The sequence below is a fragment of the Elephas maximus genome, chromosome 5 (assembly GCF_024166365.1).
Source record: "Elephas maximus indicus isolate mEleMax1 chromosome 5, mEleMax1 primary haplotype, whole genome shotgun sequence".
Lineage (NCBI taxonomy): Eukaryota > Metazoa > Chordata > Mammalia > Proboscidea > Elephantidae > Elephas > Elephas maximus.
Window position 1 is genome coordinate 3343112 of NC_064823.1, and position 19931 is coordinate 3363042.

The 19931-nt window shown below is 43.2% G+C and overlaps 1 protein-coding gene across 4 annotated transcripts in view; it reads left to right on the top strand.

Annotated features, from left to right (window-relative positions):
- LOC126076683 (mastermind-like protein 3) overlaps window positions 1-19489 on the top strand; it is a 377776-nt gene extending 358287 nt beyond the window's left edge. For all 4 annotated transcript variants that reach the window (XM_049885244.1, XM_049885243.1, XM_049885245.1 and 1 more), the window contains one exon: window positions 1-19489. This exon is cut by the window's left edge. The gene's annotated coding sequence lies outside the window, so the exon portion shown is untranslated.
- Window positions 19490-19931: the final 442 nt, after the last annotated feature.

A 19931-nucleotide genomic window follows, 5' to 3' on the forward strand; every position in this document is an offset into this window, starting at 1 on the left:
GGTGTTGGGACAAGCTGGATCTGACAAAAGTAGAGCCCCCTGGAGCCAGTGGTGTAGCAGCTGCAGCCGTTTACTCTAACCTCACCTCACATATTAGTTGTGAATTTGATAAATGCCATCGTGAAGAGCAATTGATTTATTAATTAGCAGATTCAGAATGTTCTTAGGACTCATTTGGGATACGGAGTCATTATAATTTAAAAATGTCAGTGCAGCGCAATAGAAGACGAAAATGGCACCTCCCAGGGGCCCTGTGGGCAAAGCTTTTTCCTTTGGTGGGTAGGGTTTTTCTCCATGACCATAATGGAGCCCACAGGCCTCAGGAAATGAGGGGAGCTCCTACTGTGAAAGGGAGCTGGGGTTCAGGGACTAGGGCAGGATCGAGACCAAGCAAGGTAGTTTTGGCTACTAAGCTGGGGATAGTAGCAGTTTCATTAGAAGACTCTAAAGAATTAGTTTAGGAGTAGTCCAGATGGTTAACACACTCAGCTGCCAACCAAAAGGTGAGAGGTTCAAATCTACCCAGAGGCAGCTGGAAGAACAGCCTGATGATCTACTTCTGAAAAATCGGCCATTGAAAACCCTATGGAGCACAGTTCTACTCAGACACCTATGGGGTCGCCATGAGTCAGAGCTGCTGACTAGATGGCAGCTGGAGTTTGTTTCTTTGTTTCTTAGTTTAGGAGTGATTTTTAGAGAGACCCCCGCCTGTATATAGTTTAATTACCTACATCAACTAATAGCTAGTCTATAAACCTCTTTCTGACAAAAGATTTGGCGAGGTGAGAAGGTAAAAATAAAGGCTAAATTAAATGAGCATGAATGTTAAGTAGTCAGGTTTTTTTTTTTTTTTTTTTTTGCATGGGTACTTAAGAACTGACAGTACAATAAACTGGCATTTTCGTTCACAATTTGTGAAACACTCTACTGCCCTGTACTGGAATGGGTAATATATCTAAAATCATGGTACAGTATATCAAGTTATCGTCTGGCATTTTTTTTCATGTGAGCCCACGTACCCAGAGAGGAGAAACGTCTTACTAATGTACTCACCATTGGACAAAAGATAGACCATGTGTGCTGTCTGTTGCGTGCTGAGTTCTAAAGTAGGTTGAGCAGTTGGGTCAGGGGAAAATAAGGTAATTACCTGAGCCCACTTATCAAATGGGTACACAGAGAGCTTTAGGGAGGAACAGATGTCATTAGTTACAGGTTTAGTCCTACCTTCTCTGCAGAGGGAGAAGAAGTTGAAGACAGCATCTGCAACTAACAAAAGGAGCAGCACTTGTTTGCCTTATTCAAGCCTCACTCATGGAGCAAGCCCACAGACAGCCTGAAAGCTTCCTGAAGGTCCCATACGGTTGAGAACAGTTCTCCAACAATCAGAGTCATATGGCTTCTTGCTGTGGCTTTGAGCAGCTTGGAATGGAATGAGCAAAGACTTGGAAGTTAAGTGGATCAAGGTGTAAATCCAGCCCTAATGGGGTGACTTTGAGCAAGTTCATTAATCTCCATAAGCCCCAGTTTCCTCAGCCTCTGCGTGTGTGTGTGTGTGTGTGTGTGTGTGTGCACGTGTGTGTCTAGAGAGGACGGTGGCAGTGATTAAACTGAACAATGTGTGTGTAGGTGCTCAGGAAATGTGAGTTCTCTTCCTTTTTTTAGATTTGTGATGCAGCCACTTATCTATTCTGCACTTTAGTTTCCTTATACATAAAAAAAAAAAATACATAAAAGGAGGAATAATAACGTCAAGAAATGTTTACCTGCTTAAAACTCCTCTATTAAAAAGAAGGTATTTTAGTATCAATAAAGCAAACCCTCTACCCCCTCTTGAGCACCCCTTCCTCGTTTGACATCCTTCAACCCCCTCAGCTTCCTTCAAACGAGAACTTCAGCCCAGTGCCCAGTTGTGGTGCAGGGCAGGGCTACGCTCTGTGCGGGTTGTGAACGTGTCACCACTGCCATGGCTGGAAGCCTTCATCCTACCAGGGGACACCTTGTCTGCAGGTACTACCCCAGCCTGGAGTAAACTCAGGGCCTTTTATTGATCTTCTGTACATCTGGCATCACTGCGATACCAGGAAAAATGGAGGTTGCTGGCCCTGGACTTAGCCCTGGACAAATAAATGTGTTTGCCAGAGCGCTTTCCTGACATTGGTTGTCTCCAGCCCAGGTGGCATTATGAAGGGTAATTAGTTCTCCTTATTGGAAGGGACGCCAGAAAGCTCTGCCCTGCTTACCAGTGGACACAGGCAAAAAGATGGTGTTAATGCAGCTGTTATTTGGCTTTTCATCATGCTAATGGGCAGCCTGTAAGAAATTTAACTTCCTATCACTAGCACCAAGCAACACCTATCAAACAAAGCATTGTTTCTCCTCACTGTTGAGAAGCGTGACTGGTGGAGGCCAATGATAGAATGCTCATTTTTATCTGCTTAGTGCACAGTGCTTGTTAAAAACCAGCAGTGGCCTTGTTACCACTTGACATGACACTGGGTTCAGCTGTTTACACTGACACGCTGCTGCACCCTTTTAGAGCTGCACCCGGGGGTCAGATTCATTAGAGAGCGTCAGCAACGCGAGGGAGGCAGCATCGGGTGGGTTCTCTGTGCTCCTCTGTTGGAAGCAGCAAGGCGAGGAGCTTGCATCCTGCAATGAGTGGCTTTTCATTTTTTTTTCCTCGTGATGATTGTTTGAGAACTGCTGTTTATTCTTTGAGCATGTGTAGAGAAGATGAGAGAGGAAGAAGGTCTGCGCATAGAGCTTACCTCAGTGATGAAAAGTAAGAATGTCGGGGCCCTTATGTGCTGGTTTTCTCTTTGCTAATGTGTGGCTCTTTGTTGCTCAGGAGGCTGCAGACAAGGAGTTAAATGCAAGTACCTTTCTTTCTTGCTTCAGCCAACAATGCTGAAAAGCATAAGTAAACTGAGTGGAACTTTATACTTAGCCCTTTATTTCCCCACCCTCCTCAGTTTTATGAGTATTGCCTTGACATGTTTGGCGACCGGACCTCCTTGGTAATGCTTAAAGCCGCATAGGTTTTGGTTCCAGTTTTGTTATCCCTTTGGACACTTAGGAAATGGTGATAAGCAATTCCTGGTGTAAGAGCGTGGACGGTGTGTAGGATGGGGGATGACATTCCAGAATCCCTGGCTCGTTTTGTGCTCACTGTGACCAGAGGAGTTGCCGTTACCCTAGAACAGCTAGAGCGCATGTTGCATCAAGAGCTAGAGCCCAGGCCTTCACTCTCGCCACATAAGACTCTACATCCAAGAATCTGTGTGCAATAGAATGAGTGTGACAGACGAGAAGCTGCCTCAAGAGCCCTATCTGAATGTCGTGTGAGGGTGCACTGGCTGCCAAGAGCAAACAGAGCCACCATCTCCCATAAGAACAGGGACCTCTGGCATCACTGCCCGTGGAACATACCTCATGCCCTGTCACAGCCCCTTAGATGACAGGCTGCAAAAGCTCCTCCCACCTCCACCTCTCTTTAAGGATGTGAGGATAGTTAGTGCATTTCCCTGAGTTAAATATATACCCCTCTGAAAAAGCAACTACCAAGTCATTCTGCCCTTGCCCTTGGGAAACAGGTCACTTGATTTGTCAAGAATACCCCTTGCCAGGCCTTTGCTTCTAGCTGCTGTTAGCATTGCACAGTGGGTTCTCTTGTCTGAATGATTCTTATGAGTTGAAGCTAGGAGATATTGGGCATTTTCCCAAAGCATATGAGATAACAGTGCTGCTGAATCACAAAGCTCCAAGAAGATTTATCAAGATCCATCATGACTTGCCCAGTGCAAGCACTAGGACACCTAGTTCGCAAGTCCGATATTGTCAACCTGGCTCAGAATTCACCAGCTGCTCCAAGAAGAGCTCCCATCCCATGAACTGGGTTTGTATCTGCACCTTCTTCTCCTGCATGCCTAATATGTAGTCATAAAGGCAAGATCCCAGGAACTAGAAGCCATGGCTTCGTTTAGAGGTGCCATGTGCTTACAGGTCATAGCCATCTCCGTTCAGGTCTTTTCTGGGTCCTGGTGTGCTGCCTAGAATTCCAGGCACAGGGGAAGAGAGGTGTTTGTGGTGGCATAAGGCCTTTTACACAAGATGCTTCTGTGTCTTCGGGAAGCTTTTGACACCTTTCCATTTGCCTGAGTTCACACAGAATAAGTCACACTCTTGTCCAGGGGTTTGCTGCTGGATCAGAAAAGCAGGGCAAGTAGATTCTGGTCACTCATCTATCTCCATTCCTGGCCACCACCATGGGCAGCAGCCTCCATCCACAGCTCCTGCCCCTTGTCCTCTCCCCGCCCTTGCCCCTGCCTATCTCCCATCTCCTTGTCTCTTTGTAGGTCATTTATAATCAGCAGTCATGGTGTATAGGCCTCATTAGTGATATAGCCATTCCTTCAGTGCTTCAGAAATAATCATTTAGAAAAAATGCATGGTTTCCTTCCCTTGAGAGCCCATGAGTGATGAATTTATTTCAGTTTGGCTAGCTTGGCTGTCTTGCTCAGTCTTATTTCCATATTTATTTCAACAAACATTGTAGGGTGGGCACCAGAAAACACATGCTGGGTGTACACACACGTTGCAGATCTGCTCCCAAACTGGATTCCTCTTGAGGGAGGTGCAGAAGGAATGCCAACAAAAGAACCTTCCATTTGAAAAAATAGATCCTTTCGGCTAGGACAGGGTCCTGTGTGGAGAAAGATGAGCTAGTTCCTGACTATTTGTATTTGAAAAAAGTGTGGGTCACGTGCCAACAGCAACGATTGATTCTTAGCTCTCCATTCTGGCAAAGATGGTGCCTCAAGAGTGCTTTCACCCCTTGGCCCCCCTGCTCTGAAGGATCTGATTTATGTGACAGTGGACAGCGATGAGCTTTCTGTGCCAACGGGTAATCAGGTGCCTCGGCCTACTTCTCTTCAAGCAGACGTTGTTCCCTGTGATGAGCAGGGAGGGCTGTGTGGGGACCGCAGGCTGCTCGGACAAGGAAGCCTGCCAGAGGTTCTGGATGGCAAATGGTGTCCAGTAGTCAGACTTGGAGATGTACAAGCCACCTGGCTTCCAGAAATCTGCTCTTTCAAAAGATGTTCCAGCTTTATGGAGATTTTGTCTAATAGGGCTAAGCACGTAGCCCACCTGAAGGTTTTCAAGTGACTTCAGCCAAGGGTCAGAAGAGAAGACCTCGAAAATCTGTTTAAAGCTATGTTACTGACACTGTGTGGCAACCTCCAGGCAGGCCACTTCACCGTTGTTAACCTGCCTATTACAGACAGAGGGAGAGAGATGCACATCACATCTTGATTTTATGGGGATGCTTTCAAAGTGGCAATTAATGCTCAATAATAATGATAATGATGATAATAAAGGGCTTCTTGTTCTAGGGTGAAAGAAACTAGAGTGTGCAGAATAGTACCTTGGTCTGAACATAACACCATTTTTCCTATGGAGAATTTAGACAGTGCACCCGTTTTCCAAGAGAAAGGGTTACAAAGCAGATGAGCAGAAGAACCAGGAATAAAAATTTTTGATTCAGGGACCTGAATGGTGACACTTCCAGAAATTCCTTTTCTCAGAAATGTATTTTACTAATCTTAGCGTTCCTTTTGCTAAGAAAGACCCCTTGCTTTCCCCAAACTAATTCAGTGGACCAAGCAGGGTTGTCAGAAGTGAAGAAAAAGATGAATTGAGCAATATCTAGTGGGTAATATCCTCCCCAAAATTAGACTCCCAAATGATACTAGGAGGAGGAAATATCTACAGAGTAGGGCGATATTTGTAAGTTAGGGAAATACTGGTGAGATGCAGTATTTTCTTAGAAATAATCCCAAAAAAGAAAGTTAAAAATCTACTGCCTGGTTGAAAATTAATAGTAGGTTCCCATGCATGCTAATATCACTATTAAGAGTAGCCTTGGGACCAAATGAAGAGATCCTTTATTAATAGAGGGAAACTTGTTAGGGGGCACTTACAGGCGGCCTCCAGTTACTTTGCATTATCCTAGTAATGAGGCTCAAGGAAAATGTATGGGAGTCCCTGAGTGGTGCTAATGTTTTAAGCATTGGACCATTGACTGAAAGTTTGGTGGTTCAAGCCCGCTACCCAGAGGCGCCTCCAAGACGGCCCTGGTGATCTGCTTCCTAAAGGTCACAGCCTTGCAAACCCCACGGAGCAAATCTACTCTGCGCACATGGGGTCACTGAGTTGGAATTGACTCGGCAGCAACTCACTAACAACAGGAAAACATATCACAAACCCAGTTTTTGCCAACCCAGACCGTGCCCTTACTGCAGTATAATCCAACATGGACAGGTCCGTCGGATGATCACCCTCATCCTTTTCGTCTGATGCAGACAGCGTAGACAATCATTCCTTGTGAAAGTGCCTTCTCTTGCTTACCTAAGAAAGCGGAACTGTGCCCTTGTGGGAAAAGGGATTGTGATAAAGATGGTGTTGGGGTTAGTAACTCTTTAACAAATGAAAGTTCTGTAAGCAATTTAGACTTTCTTGGAGAAATAGTAATAACAACAGTATTGTTTTGTAAGTGAGAGTAATGGTGTATTCCACCAGGAGTAGAGTTAGTCCATGCTCTCCAGAATTCCTTGGCCTTTGGAGACATGCACAGATGCTGAGAAGCTGGGAAAGGCCCCTCATCATCATATCAAAGGAGCCTCACTGCTCTGCTAAACTCTTGGGGATTGCTTGCCAGAACTGTGATATTCCATTTTTAATTGGTAATCTGACCACCCCCAAACATGGCATTAAGACAACAGAAGTTGATAATTGAATAAAGATGATCATCATTGCTGTTTCGAATTAGAAATAGTTCTCATAACAACTCTCTGAGGGTATTTCCTATCACCATCCTAACTCTTGCTCACGTAACCTTATATACTGCATAGGTCTGATTTTTATTGTACTGGTACATTTCTCTCAACTGCCCTTGCTAGCGTTTTTCATTTACTGATGAGTTGGCAGGCGATAGGATGGTGAAGCAGACAAATTGATTGAGGGGCTGAAATAGATGATGTTTGTCTAGACTCTGTAACACCTTTCTGCTCCTATTTATCTATTTATGTATGTATTTATTATTTTGGCACATTTTGTAATGTGGTTTATCTAGAAAAACTGCTATGGAAGAGACAAAAATGGTGAGATGTGATGTCTTCCTACTGGTATTGTCTTTCCCACTGGTATTTCAGCCCCAAAGAGTCTGGATCAAAATTATCCCCCACCTTCAATGGCTTCCCTCATAAGGTTCTGCGTACAGCCGTCCCTCGGTATCCACGGGGGATTAGTTCCAGCACCCTTGCAGATACCAAAATCTGTGTACGCTCAAGTTCCTTATATAAAATGGTGTAGTATTTGCATATAACCTACACACATCCTCCCATCATCTCTAGATTACTTCTAATACCTAATACAATGTAAATGCTATGTAACGATACAATACAGTACTATATTGTTTAGGGAATAATGACAGGGCTTGAGGTGAACAACCCTCAAACAACAAGTTCTGAAGAGGGACTGAGGATCTGTGAAATGGCGGGAGGCTACAGCAGGGGATGCCGACACATCACTTCATTCGCGTGGATTCAGCGTAGTACTCGGCATATGGCAGATTCAGGTTTTGCTTTTTGGAACTTTTTTTTTTCTGAATATTTTCGATTCACAGTTGATCAGATCCACTGATGCAGAACCCACAGATACAGGGGGCCGACTGTAATCTGTTCTCCCCTGAGGAACCCTATTAGCACTGTCCTGGCACACAAGGTCCCCTTCCCCAGGCGCCTTTACCTTCAAAAGCAGAAAGCATCAAAACCATGTTCCTGAATAATCAGCTCCCTGAGCTGTAAGGTTATTCTCTTTTTCATTATATATATGGAATTTTTCTTGTAATCTTTGCATTTAGATTTGCTTCTTTTGAGCAACAATAAATCCCTTCATCAAAATAATATTTGACTCTTCTGTCAAAGTCTGGAGGAAATGGAAGAGCCTGTTTGGAAAAGTTATATTAAATTTTGGTGAGAGGCAGCAGAATGTGATAGAAAAAACTCACTAATGAGAGTAAGGAAGGTTGGGTTCAAGTCGAGTTATTGGCACTCGACAATTAGTCACTCTCAATACCTCAGGGTCCTTCCTGGTAAAGTGGGGAGACCCCTTTCAGCCTTAAAATTATTATTCCAGTCTGGAATATGTAACGTTACCATGGATATCTGTGTGGTACTGTTCACTACTGGATGGACTTTTAAACTCTGTCACAGGCTAGTCACAGTTTTCTGGTTCACAGCAACTCATAGGTTCAGAGTCTTGAAGAAGTATGAAATAAAATATCAGTCTTACCAAACCTGTTGCCCTTGAGTCGATTGCTAGTCATAGCAACCCTACAGGACAGAGTAGACCTGCTCCATAGGGTTTCCAAGGAGCTGCTGGTGGATTCAAACTTCCAACCTTTTAGTTAGCAGCTGAGCTCTTAACCACTGCACCACCAGGGCTCCAAATCAACCTTAGGATGCTTCAAATTATAAACAAAAGCTGCATTTATATGTCTTTAGGAGCCCTCGTTGCACAGTGGTTAAAAGCTTGGCTGCTAACCCAAAGGTCAGCAGTTTGAATCTACTAGTGGGTCCTTGGAAACCCTGTGGAGCAGTTCTACTCTGTCCTATAGGGTTGCTATGAGCCTGAATCTACTGGACAGCAATGGGTTTGGTCTTTTTTCTTTGTTTGTTTGTTTTAGTCTGTCAGCAGCATTTATTAAACACTTAGTAACATCAGGTGCCCTGAGCTGTAAGGGAAAACTCATTCATACCAACACAAGGACAGAAATATAAACATCTAAACAACCAAGTGTACTCATGCACATTGCTGGCACATCAGGCCATCTCTGAGCCAGGCTGAAAGAGTCAACTCTCTCCCTGAGCCTCTGCTCTTAGTGAAAACGTTTAGTTAGTACCCAAAGTAGCCACGTCATACTGTGCAAAAACACTCACCAGAAGAGAGGACATCCGCTTGTCTTATTCCCTTCTCTCTGTAACTGGGATTTTTGCCAGAGCTCTTTGCTTCCTCAGCCAACCAGAAATGTTGTCGGTAGGACATGAGTAAAAGCCCAGGACTCCTTTAAAATAATTTTTTCCTGTGAGCTGAACACAGTTACCTTCTCTGGGTGAAAATAGAATCAGGGCCGCTTTACACCCTCTTTGTGACTGTATTCAAAATCCCCACCCCGAAAGAGATGGTTACTTTTTGCTGATAAATGTTATTATATCTTCATAGTCAATACCCCCCAAAACCATAGTCAATACAGAGTTGTTAAAATTACTTTGACTCAAAATTAGTTAAATTCCTGGAGTGATTATATGCTGTGCTTCGTGCTTAACTAACTACTTATTGTGTTCCTCCCCCATGTTGTCCAACTTGAAGAGTATTGGGCAAGAGTCTGTGAGGGAGGGTATTTTAGAGCCTTGCTGCTGAGCTGGGAAGGGGGGGAGCCAGCAACATCAAAATCACTTAGGAGCTTGTTAGAAAGCCATAAACTCAGGCCCCACCCCAGACATACTAAATCAGAATCTATGGTTTAACATAAGCCCAGTGACTCCTATGCATATTGAAGCTTAATAAACACTGTTAGAGAGGGCACTGGCTGATTCAGGGGATCCCTTGCCACACAGAGGGATGGCAACTTGAGTTTCCAAGGGACATGGTAGTTCAGTGGCAGAATTCTTGCCTTCCATGTGGAAGACCCAGGTTCAGTTCCCAGCCAGTGCACCTCATGTGCACCCATTCACTGTCAGCGGTGGTTTCGGTGTTACTATGATGCCGAACAGGTTTCAGCAAAGCTTCCAGACTAAGAGGGACTAGGAAGAAAGGCCTGGTGATCTACATATGAAAATCAGCCAGTGAAAACCCTATGGATCACAACAGTCTGATCGCCAACTGATCATGGCACAGGACCAGGCAGCATTTCGTTCCATTGTACATGGGGTTTCCATGAGTCGTAGGCTGACCCCACAGCAGCTAACGGCAGTAACAACTCGAGTTTCCAAGAGTGGGGATAGGTGTTTTCTAGTGGTGGAGCCCTGGTGGCACAGTGGTTAAGAGCTCAGCTGCTAACCAAAAGGTCAGCAGTTCCAATCCACCAGCCACTCTTTAGAAACTCCCTAGGGGCAGTTCTTCTCTGTCCTGTAGGGTCACTGTGAGTTGGAATTGACTCAACAGCAACAGGTTTGGTTTTTGGTTTAGTGGTAGTAGTAAGTAGAAGATACAAGGTAACCTTTTTCTCTGGAAAATTGCCAGATATTTCAAGCTGGCAAATGTGACCCACAAAATATAGTATTGTTCCAAGAGGAAGAATGATCGGTGTTTAACCACATTAGAAACCCGTAATACCATCAGTTGTGTTTAACATAGACTCAGATAGAAGTGCATAAACCTTCTGAAAGAAAGCTTTTGTGTAAGAATGTAAATATATTTCCTATTAAAACCTACAGTAGATTGAAGTCTAATGTCAAAATGGCAGTGTTCTGCGTTTTCCATTTCTATTTCCCTTCTATCTGTCACCAAGTTACATAAGTGATTTTGAATTTGTGTTAGAATAAAGTTTTAATGTCAACCCAAAGCAGAAGGAGCATCTTTTTTAAAAAAAAAAAAAACTTCCTTTACCGATTTTTCTCTTCATAAAAATCCTCGGCACAGGTTTCTTCTGGAAGCCCACCCCCACCTATAATCTATCAAAAATGCTTCACTCTAATACAGGGTCACCATATGAGAATGGATACAGCTATTTACTCTTCTAAAGAGCTTATGGGAGAAACACCACACACACACACCAGTAACCACACCCTGGTTCTGACCAGCTGCCTCTTTTTTACAAGCCCCTGGAGACGGAAGCAAATGGGCAAGTCCAGGCAGTTTGTCCCCAAGCCACAACCCAGGGTAATGATGATGGAGAAGCTCAAGCAACCAGCCTTTGGCACTGCAGTCTTTAAATAGGAAGGAAAAGCAACAGCTGTGAAAACAAATTCTTACATCTTAAACTTAGGGCCTTTACACGCAGAGTCAAGACACTATTACTCATCATATTGCTTCCGTGAGGACCATGATGGTCTTGCCAGAAAGCCTTACTTCTTTGTTTTTGTCCTGTCCATTCTCTTTCCCCTCGACTGCTCTTCTTTTCCTCCGGCTCCAGCCTCCACGCCTCTGTTCTCCCACTCCCCAGATCGAACATGTACAGATTTTACGGTTCACTGGAGAATAAGTGGCTGTCATTTCACAGACGGGCCAGGATGTAATTAGCCACAGTGCATTGGAGTAATGGAACAGATGTCCCTTTGTAAACTGAGTTTGCTGCTGAGCACTGTGTGTGTGTGACCTACCGACTGCTCCAGGCTATTCCACAGGCTCCCTTCCCCCTTTCTGTCTCCGTCTTCCTCTTGCCACTCTGCCAGTTCCTGAGCCAGAGGCTGGGCTCACTTGTGTGTTTGTGTGTTGACTGTTGTTGTTTTTCCTCTGTGTTTCCCCGGCTCATTTCTGCTGATGAAAGGCTGCTGGTGACATGACAAAGAGTGAGTGAGCTGAACCTACACTTATTGATGTAGTCATTCACAACAGAAAAGGTGATACCCCTCTTATGAGGTAATTGGCAGTTTCAAGTTGCGCTTATTACCGGATGATAATACACCAGCAAAATTATAAATTACTGTTATGCTCTCTCTGGCCTTCTGTTGTTTTTCTTAACTAGAAATAAAGGAGATGCGGCTCCCTTCTTCCGAGGTTATTAGTTACATTTTAAGAGGAAGAGCCAATGCTGGCCACAGAAGGATAGCCACAAAAATATCAGATACTTAAACTTGGCGCCAAATGACCTTTAAAGATAGTTCTTTTGCATAATCATGTGGACCTCTGCTTTGCTATGTGTTTCACTTTACTATGAAGAGCATCCCTTATAAAAAAATTTTTTTAAGTAGTAACTTTTGTACATTCTTAATTTTGAGGCTGAGAGCATTTTAAAAAGATAATAGGGAAAATTCCTGCTGGTAAATTACTACCAGAGGAAAGGGTGGAAAACGCAAGGTCCTTCTGCTGGGAAAGAATGAAAGTGGTATGAAATAAAGTGAATAAGGTTGACTATTCCTCAGTTGGAAACCCTGGTGGCGTAGTGGTTAAGCGCTACGGCTGCTAACCAAAAGGTTGGCAGTTGGAATCCACCAGGCACTCCTTGGAAGCTCTATGGGGCAGTTCTACTCTGTCCTGTAGGGCCACTATGAGTCGGAATCGACTTGACGGCAGTGGGTTTGGGCGTTTTGGGGTATTCCTCACTTTGGTAGTTTCCTTTCCCACTCTAGAAGGATGAGAAGTACAGACAGCAAAAAATCCAGCTCCTCCCTCAAGTTCCTGTACATTTTGAGGAATACAATCTTTATTAAAATATGTGAGGAATCAGCACCTCGGATGGTCCCGGCCTGTGTGCCTGAGAAGATCGTGTTCAGTGTGATTAATTTTTTTGTCTCCTGGCCACATGCTCAGAATCTTGGTTTTGGCCACAGGCAAGGAAAGGCAACCCGATGCCTTCTAAGGTCAAAGGTTAAAGCTCCTGTGCGTGTATTTATTTGGTACCTTTGTCAGGTGAGAAATACTCTTTCAGTTCTCACCTTGGTCACTGGAATCAGCAAGGTCACACCCTCTTGGTCAGGGATAGAAAACATTACTACATGACATGCCTTTATCAATAGATAAGGAATTGTGTATTTGTCATCTGGGAGAACTGACAGCAATGAGATAGGAACATCTAATTCTGAAGACTCTAATCCAGATCTTGAGTTTGGGTCTCGGACTTGTTGTCAATGAATCCTAAAATGGTTGGTTAAATCACATTTTTTATTCTAAGACTTCAGATGTTGATTGTTTTTCCCAAGGACTAAAGAATTTCATGTGAGCTTTTAAAAATCGTTAAAAAATTAAAAACAACTGTGTAACATTAATTTTTACTCTGAGGATTTTATAATAAATAATAGGGGGAAATAGATCTCTAGTGTATGAAATTGATACTTATACTGGTTTAGCAAGAAGTAATTGGAAACTGCCTCACCATAACCTCATTGATGTCCCTTGCTTATGAAAGCTGAAACCTCCCCTACTATTCTCTGAGGGATTTTTGTGATCACGATTGTGTCATTGGTACACATTTGGAAAAGAAAACTTCTCCTCTCATTGCCCATCTCCTTACAGGCCTAGCAGCCAGGATGTGGCATACCCTATACGCTCTGAGAACTCTATCAATATTGCTTTTGTTGTTTTGGTTTTATAACTCAAAGGAATCCTTTGTATCCTCAAAGAACGTTACAATGCATCATTGTTAGTATTAACTATTTCTGAGTGATTTCTGTCACCTAATTAATGCCAGTGGTGATCAGTTCCAGTTTCATAAGAGGTCAGTGATTATCTATTGGGATCACCTCGCATGCCTCCTAGAGGAAAGAAGGAACGATCAGATCGTGTCTCATGTTTTATGTTTCTTTATCCTCTTCAGAAACTAGCACAGTGCTCAAGAATATTTGGTGATTGCTTAACATGAAGTAGATTTCCAAAGATGTAAAGTGTACGGGATCATTTATTATTTTGAAGTTACAGATATCTGGTGTAGCTAGGCTGCCCAGGCATTTTTATAGAATCTTTGGGTAGAAAGACTTTCAAGTTCATCTAGCTCAACCTCTTGCCAAACCCAGGAATCTCCTCCAAACCCTCCTCGTCAGGGATGATTGTCGAGTCCTTTCTTGTCATCCATTTTCATTTTTTCGATATGGAATTGCTTGAAAGTCCTTCCTTACATTCAACTTATAGGATTAGAGTTCCATATAACCTCCACCATGTTTTTATGTCATGACACCAAGTACCTACTCCTTTTTCCACGAGCAACCTTTAGAGAACTTACTAAGGCTTTCCTATTTCTCCCTCTTCTTTTTCCCAACTTGAACATTCCCAGCTCCCTCCATTGTTCCTTATATTAGCATGATTATCTGACCCTTTCCCACAAAGGTTGCCCTCTTTCTGACAGGTTCGTAATAACTGATATGTTTTTTTAATGCGACTCCCAGATGTGTACATAATAATCCAAATGTGATTTGACCAATGCAGAGTACAATAAAAATATCACAACTTGCCTCCAGCCTAAAGGTGCTTGCATCAATTAAAAACCTCAAGTCTTTCAACATAAAGTACATTTAGACAAGATTTTCCTACTGCAGCACACGAGCAGTTAGTTCTTGTGAACCCAAGTATTGCGGTATTAATACTTACCTTTTCCTGGCCTGGTAAGATTTTTTCCTTTTAATTGTCATTCTTCCTGCTTGCTGTGCCGTTATACAAATCACTGATACCAATGGTGAACCAAATTTCTTTAAGGGCTGTCAGTCACTGCACAATAGACTCCAGACCCTGTGGTATGTCATACAACTTCATCATCTGCCCCCTGTCAACCTTCACAGCCTCATCTTCCTCCCCTCCCTCATACATCCTCTGGGAACTAGCCACAGCGGTTCCTCAAACACACGTTCTTCCTGTCTTCACGCAGACTCTTTCTTTGACCACACTTGGACTCATAGAAGGCTCTGCCCACACTTGGACTCGTAGAATTCTATTAATCCTTTAAGGTCTAATTCAAGAGTCACTTCTTCTGCAAAGCTTCCTCTGGCCCACTTTCAGTCTTCATCTCCTTGAAGCACCTACACTACACTGTTGGAACATTTATCATTCATTTTTGTTGTATTTAACTGCTGGTTCATTTGTTTGGCCTCCCTACTAGACTGTCAACTCCTTGATGGCCAGAGTTTTGTTTGCTCTGTGGAGTTCCATTGTCTAGGTCAATGCCTAGTATTTAGAAAGGTTAAATGTAGTATACATGATGTCTCTATAGATCTACTAGTACACTTTGTTCAAAGGGATAGTGAAAGGAGTTTTGTCACATGCTTTGCTCAGTCAAGATACCCTGACCTATTTGTATAGTAATACCTGTTTGTATAGTAATACCATCAAAAAGGAGACCCTGGTAGCGTGGTGCTTAAGTGCTACAGCTGCTCACCAAAAGGTCAGCAGTTTGAATCCACCAGGGCTCCTTGGAAACTCTATGGAGCATTTCTACTCTGTCCTACAGGGTCACTGCGAGTCAGAATCAACTCAAGGGCAATGGGTACCATTAAAAAGGGAAGTGAGCTTTGGTGTCTTCCTTTTCCTTTTTTTTCTGTCTCTTAGAAAGCCAAGGCTAGACCCTGGTGTGCCAGTGTTGAGGGCTTCCGACCACACTGAAGATCCACTCCACTATTACAAATCCCAGTACAGCTCTATCCGAAGCTGTATGATAACCGTTTTTCTAAACGTTAATGGGTTTGTGATTAACTATAAATTTACATAGGAATCCACACTGAGGACTAATTATAGGTGCTTATTCATTCACCTTTTAAATCCCTACTATGTGCAAATGTTTCAAATAACATCTCGACAGCACTGTAATGACAACGATGCTGTATTCTTCAATTACGAGTTCACTTTTCAAGAGTTGACATACCACCACTGTATTTATCATCGATTAAATTTCCCTGTATTAGTTACTTGCAGTGATTTTTGAGGCAATCATCACCACAGCTCAAATTGCCATAGCAAACCACATAATCTTACCAAATAGACTTATTATCAGCAGTCATCATCCTCATCAATTCTTTATTAAAGACTCATTTCTCAAACCATTTTAAATTGTGGCTTAGCGTAAGTCATTTATAACCACATTTAAAAGTAGGCACATTATATTTCCATTTCATAAATATGTTTTATTAGTAATGAGTAGTATAATATTAGATTACTGTAAGTATTCTCATCATAGGTTGGAAAATGCTTAATTAACAAAGATGTTGGATTGGAAAAAAGTGACTCTGAGCATATTTTTTCTTACCAAATTATTTTCTGTTTTGTTCTCTAGTCTTTGGTAATTTTTAACTGTATTCACCAGTCCCACAGAGTGTATTTCCAAGGGTCTGTATAGGAAGCCAAAACCTAATATAAGCAAACTTCCTGAAAAGACTTCCTTGTTAACTGTGGCAGATTCACTTAGACGGTCACCTGAAGCCATCCCCCAGCTCCTTTTCAGAAACTGTCAGCAGTCAGTTGGTGAAAGGTGTTGCTGGGAATCCTTCCTTTTACAAATTAGGGAGCAACTAGACTCCTGTTCTGATTGTGGTAACTTGAAACTCGTACATATTTGAAATCCAGAGCTGTTTTTCAGTCACCTTTCATGTTTCTTTACTTATGTTTCCCATGCTCTAAGTTAGCCTCATTTGTTAGAAGAGCAGTGGGCACCACTTATAGGGCTCACTGTGCCAGGGAAGCTGCTGAGATGTTCGTGGCGTAGAAAATCACGTTCGGAGCTGATACTAACCTTGGGCACTGCTTTAGCCAAAACCTTTTCTTCAATGGTTTGGTTTTTTTTTTAATTAACGTTTCTGTTTTACTTTCTTTTTATCCTCAACTCCTGTTGGGACTCCTCCATTGTTTTTATTTTATTTCACTTTTAATGAGGTCTTTTGCTTCCGTATATTATCTCCTGTGAGTTAGGTGTTCTTCCATTGTTTTCTATGAACGTTCCTTTTGGTTTGTTTTTGGTTGTCTGGTTGCCAAGGGATAGGCTCTTTTTTTGATGGTGTACTATGTTTCTGCAAGGGTTGCTCATGTGTTCTCTGAAGAAACAAACCATTGGCTGCGTTTGTGGGTGCTTTGCTAACGCAAATGAATATGGGTTCGTGCTTCAACCCAAGTGACAGAGTTCTGGACAGTGTAAACATGAAGTGGCTTGCTGCTTCCGTAACAGTGGAGAGCCCTATACAGGCTGTGTTTATGCAGATAGTTGTTGGAGTGACCAGGAAGAGCATTAGAAATATGTAAGAGACGTGACTTTCCCTCAGCGATTGACTGCCCACAGTGGTATCTCAATTGCTGACGCCACTGGTCTGTCTCTACTTAGTGTTTTGTTCAGTTATCCTCCTCCAAGTCCCTAGTTATGGGATCCGTGTTCCTAAAAGCTTCTAATATGGCCCTTCCATTCACCCAGCAGATGAATAATTCCCAAGCTAATAAAAAGGTAAGCACTCTTATGAACAAAGCAGTAGAAGACTCAACCCCACTCTGAGTTCATATTGTGAAGAGAAAGTAACCTTTACAGACACGCCTCATGGCATAAACAAATAAGCTAGTTTATGCCAGCTTCCCAGAGTCCTTATAAGGTTTTTCCTAAAATGCTACGGAGGAAGGCATTGGCTCAGATTGCTGAAGTAGAAGGCTGGCGGTTGGGGATAGCCAAGGTGGCTGCTGGGAAAAGCTGTTCAGTAACAAAGAAGCCAGCAGCATTCTCTTCTCAGATGGGACGGAATGGTTTCTCAATCAAGTGGTCCCTCTCTGAATACCAAGCTGCCCTACTCAGTGGAGAGAACAGCCTGACTTAGCTGTGAAGATCTCTGGCAGATGCCCCTTTCCTCCTGTCGGGCTCCCTGTGGAAAAGCTGGCAAGGGGACACAAAACCACTCCCCAAGTGATAGCCCGACCCCGGATTACAAATGAGGATTGATGTTAAGCTGAGAGACTGTAATGGCCTTATCAGGGCAATCATTCTAGAACACCCATCTCTCCTCTCTTCTCCCTTCACATCTGACTGGTTATCTATTGTTCCTCATTGCCAGTGCTTGTTTGAAGAGCTCAGCAGCATTTGCAGGTATAAAAGAATGTGCAACATTTTTTTTTCTTTTTCTCTCTCTCTTCTTCCTTGAAGTCACTGTCTATATTTAGGTCAGTGACGTGAAGAGAGATGTCGATGTGTTTCGTACCACACACTGAAGATTGCCTCTCCATGTGTGGGGGAGTGGGGAGGGTCTAATGGAACCACCCTGTGCTCTGGTGTCTTGTAGCAGGCAGCAGCCACCCAGCCCGGGAGACCTGCCCTCTGTCCCCCACCAACACCCTGTACAAACACACTGTGTCACAGAAATTCACCCTGGCCTCCCTGAGCCTCTGTGTGGTAGAGGGAGGGGACTGCCTTATAAAAGACAAGTGAGAAGGCTGCAGGAAGTTGTTTTATCCTCTACCTGAAGTCCGTACCCTGCACTCTGTTCTCTCAGGTAGAAAACGTGGCCCTGGTGAATTCTGCTCACAAAGGAACTGCGCCTTTCCAACATGCAAAAGTTCAGTCAGAGACAGTAAACAGACCTCTCTCCTCCTTCAGGGAGTTATGAGGCAATCAGAGCACCTCTCAGCCCCCACCCCAACACCATTTCCCCTCTTCTTCCCATTTTTAAGAGAAAGAAATTCTGATTTTATTCCCAATCTCTTTTTTTTTTAAGGGAGGGAGGGGCTTGTGTTGAATTGCCCTTAAACCACTGTCTTCTACCCCAACTTCTTCCTGTCTAGATCGGCTTCATTAATTTGATAAGCCGACACCAATAGAAAGGGGTAGCACTGGGAGGAGGAGGGGGGGTGCCAGGAGGGGCTGCCTAGGGGCTGCCCTGAGGTTTTAGAAGATGAACCGCTAATGATGTTGAAGGCATACCTTTTCAGACTGCCTGGTCCCTCCGGAAAATCAGGGTCCTTTTTCACTTACTCTGTGTACTGTGAGAACTGAAAAACAGGGTTCTGTTTGGAATGAAGGGGGTATGCGAGCTGTAGGGGTGGGTGCTGGTAAGTAGACAGAGGTGTCTCTAAGGAAGAGTAAGAATACTGTCAGTTACACAGCCTGAGCCAGCTTTTTCTTTAACAGGGTGTCTGATATTGTCATGCTAAAGAGTCAGAAACTAATGGGGGGAAATAGATTAATTTGCTAGGTCATTTATTGAACTGTCTTGAGTGATACGTACAAACTAGTGAAATTAGCGCAAATTGGCAATATGAATATTTTGATCAACATCTGTGACCCTTGCATTCAAACGGAGCAGGATGCAAACCACAGGGCTTTTGACATTTCAGATGCACTAATCTTTGCTAGTCCTTTCCCGTCCTCTAATATGATGGAAGCTGATTATACGTAAGGCAACCATATGTGTAATCTCCCCAAGACAGTCCCGGTTTATACCATTTGTCCTGGTCTGGGCGGAAAAATGATATCGTCACCCTAATTACACATCTCAGCAACTCGGAGAAGCTGAAAGATTCCCAGCTTCAGTGTGATCTTATTTTTATTCTCTGTTCTCTTTCATACTTTCCAGATCATTCATTCTCAAACATTTACTGAAAACAAATGTCCAAAGCACTCTGAGGATAGAAAGGCATTTAAACTAGGATCACTTCTGATTTTAGTCCATGGCAATATAAGCGATTTGCAAATTAAAAAAAAAATGTTTGAATCACAGATCAAAATTATACACTGGCTTGTTTTGCTTCTGAAATAAATATGAGGTGGGGTGAGGATGTCAGTATCATTAGTTAAGTGAAAACAACCCAGGGCCCCCCCCACCCCCCCCCCCCCACCCCCCCGCCATCCACACACACGGTCCCTGCTTTGGTAAATATTTTACTTCCTCCTCAATTCTGTCAAGTGACAGGGACTGTTTAGCATTGTTGGAGCCAACTGCTTTGTGTGGGCATCAGAGGCACCTTTGAGCCTGAAGGGGTCAGGGGTAAATATTTCAAATAGATAAACAGGTCTTGGCCTGTGGACTTACAAATTGCTTAACTAGAACCTAAATTTAGAATGGTTGCTAAACATTCACTCCAGGGCACCTAACAACAACAACCTATTGTGTGGCAGCCACTGTTCTTGGTGCTTAAAATATATCAATGGACAAAAACCAAAGATCTCTGCACTTGTGGAGTTTATATTCCAGCAGACAATAGACATAATAAATAGGTGTAAATTATATAGACAGTTCTAAGTGCTGTGGAAGGGGGCGGTGGTGATG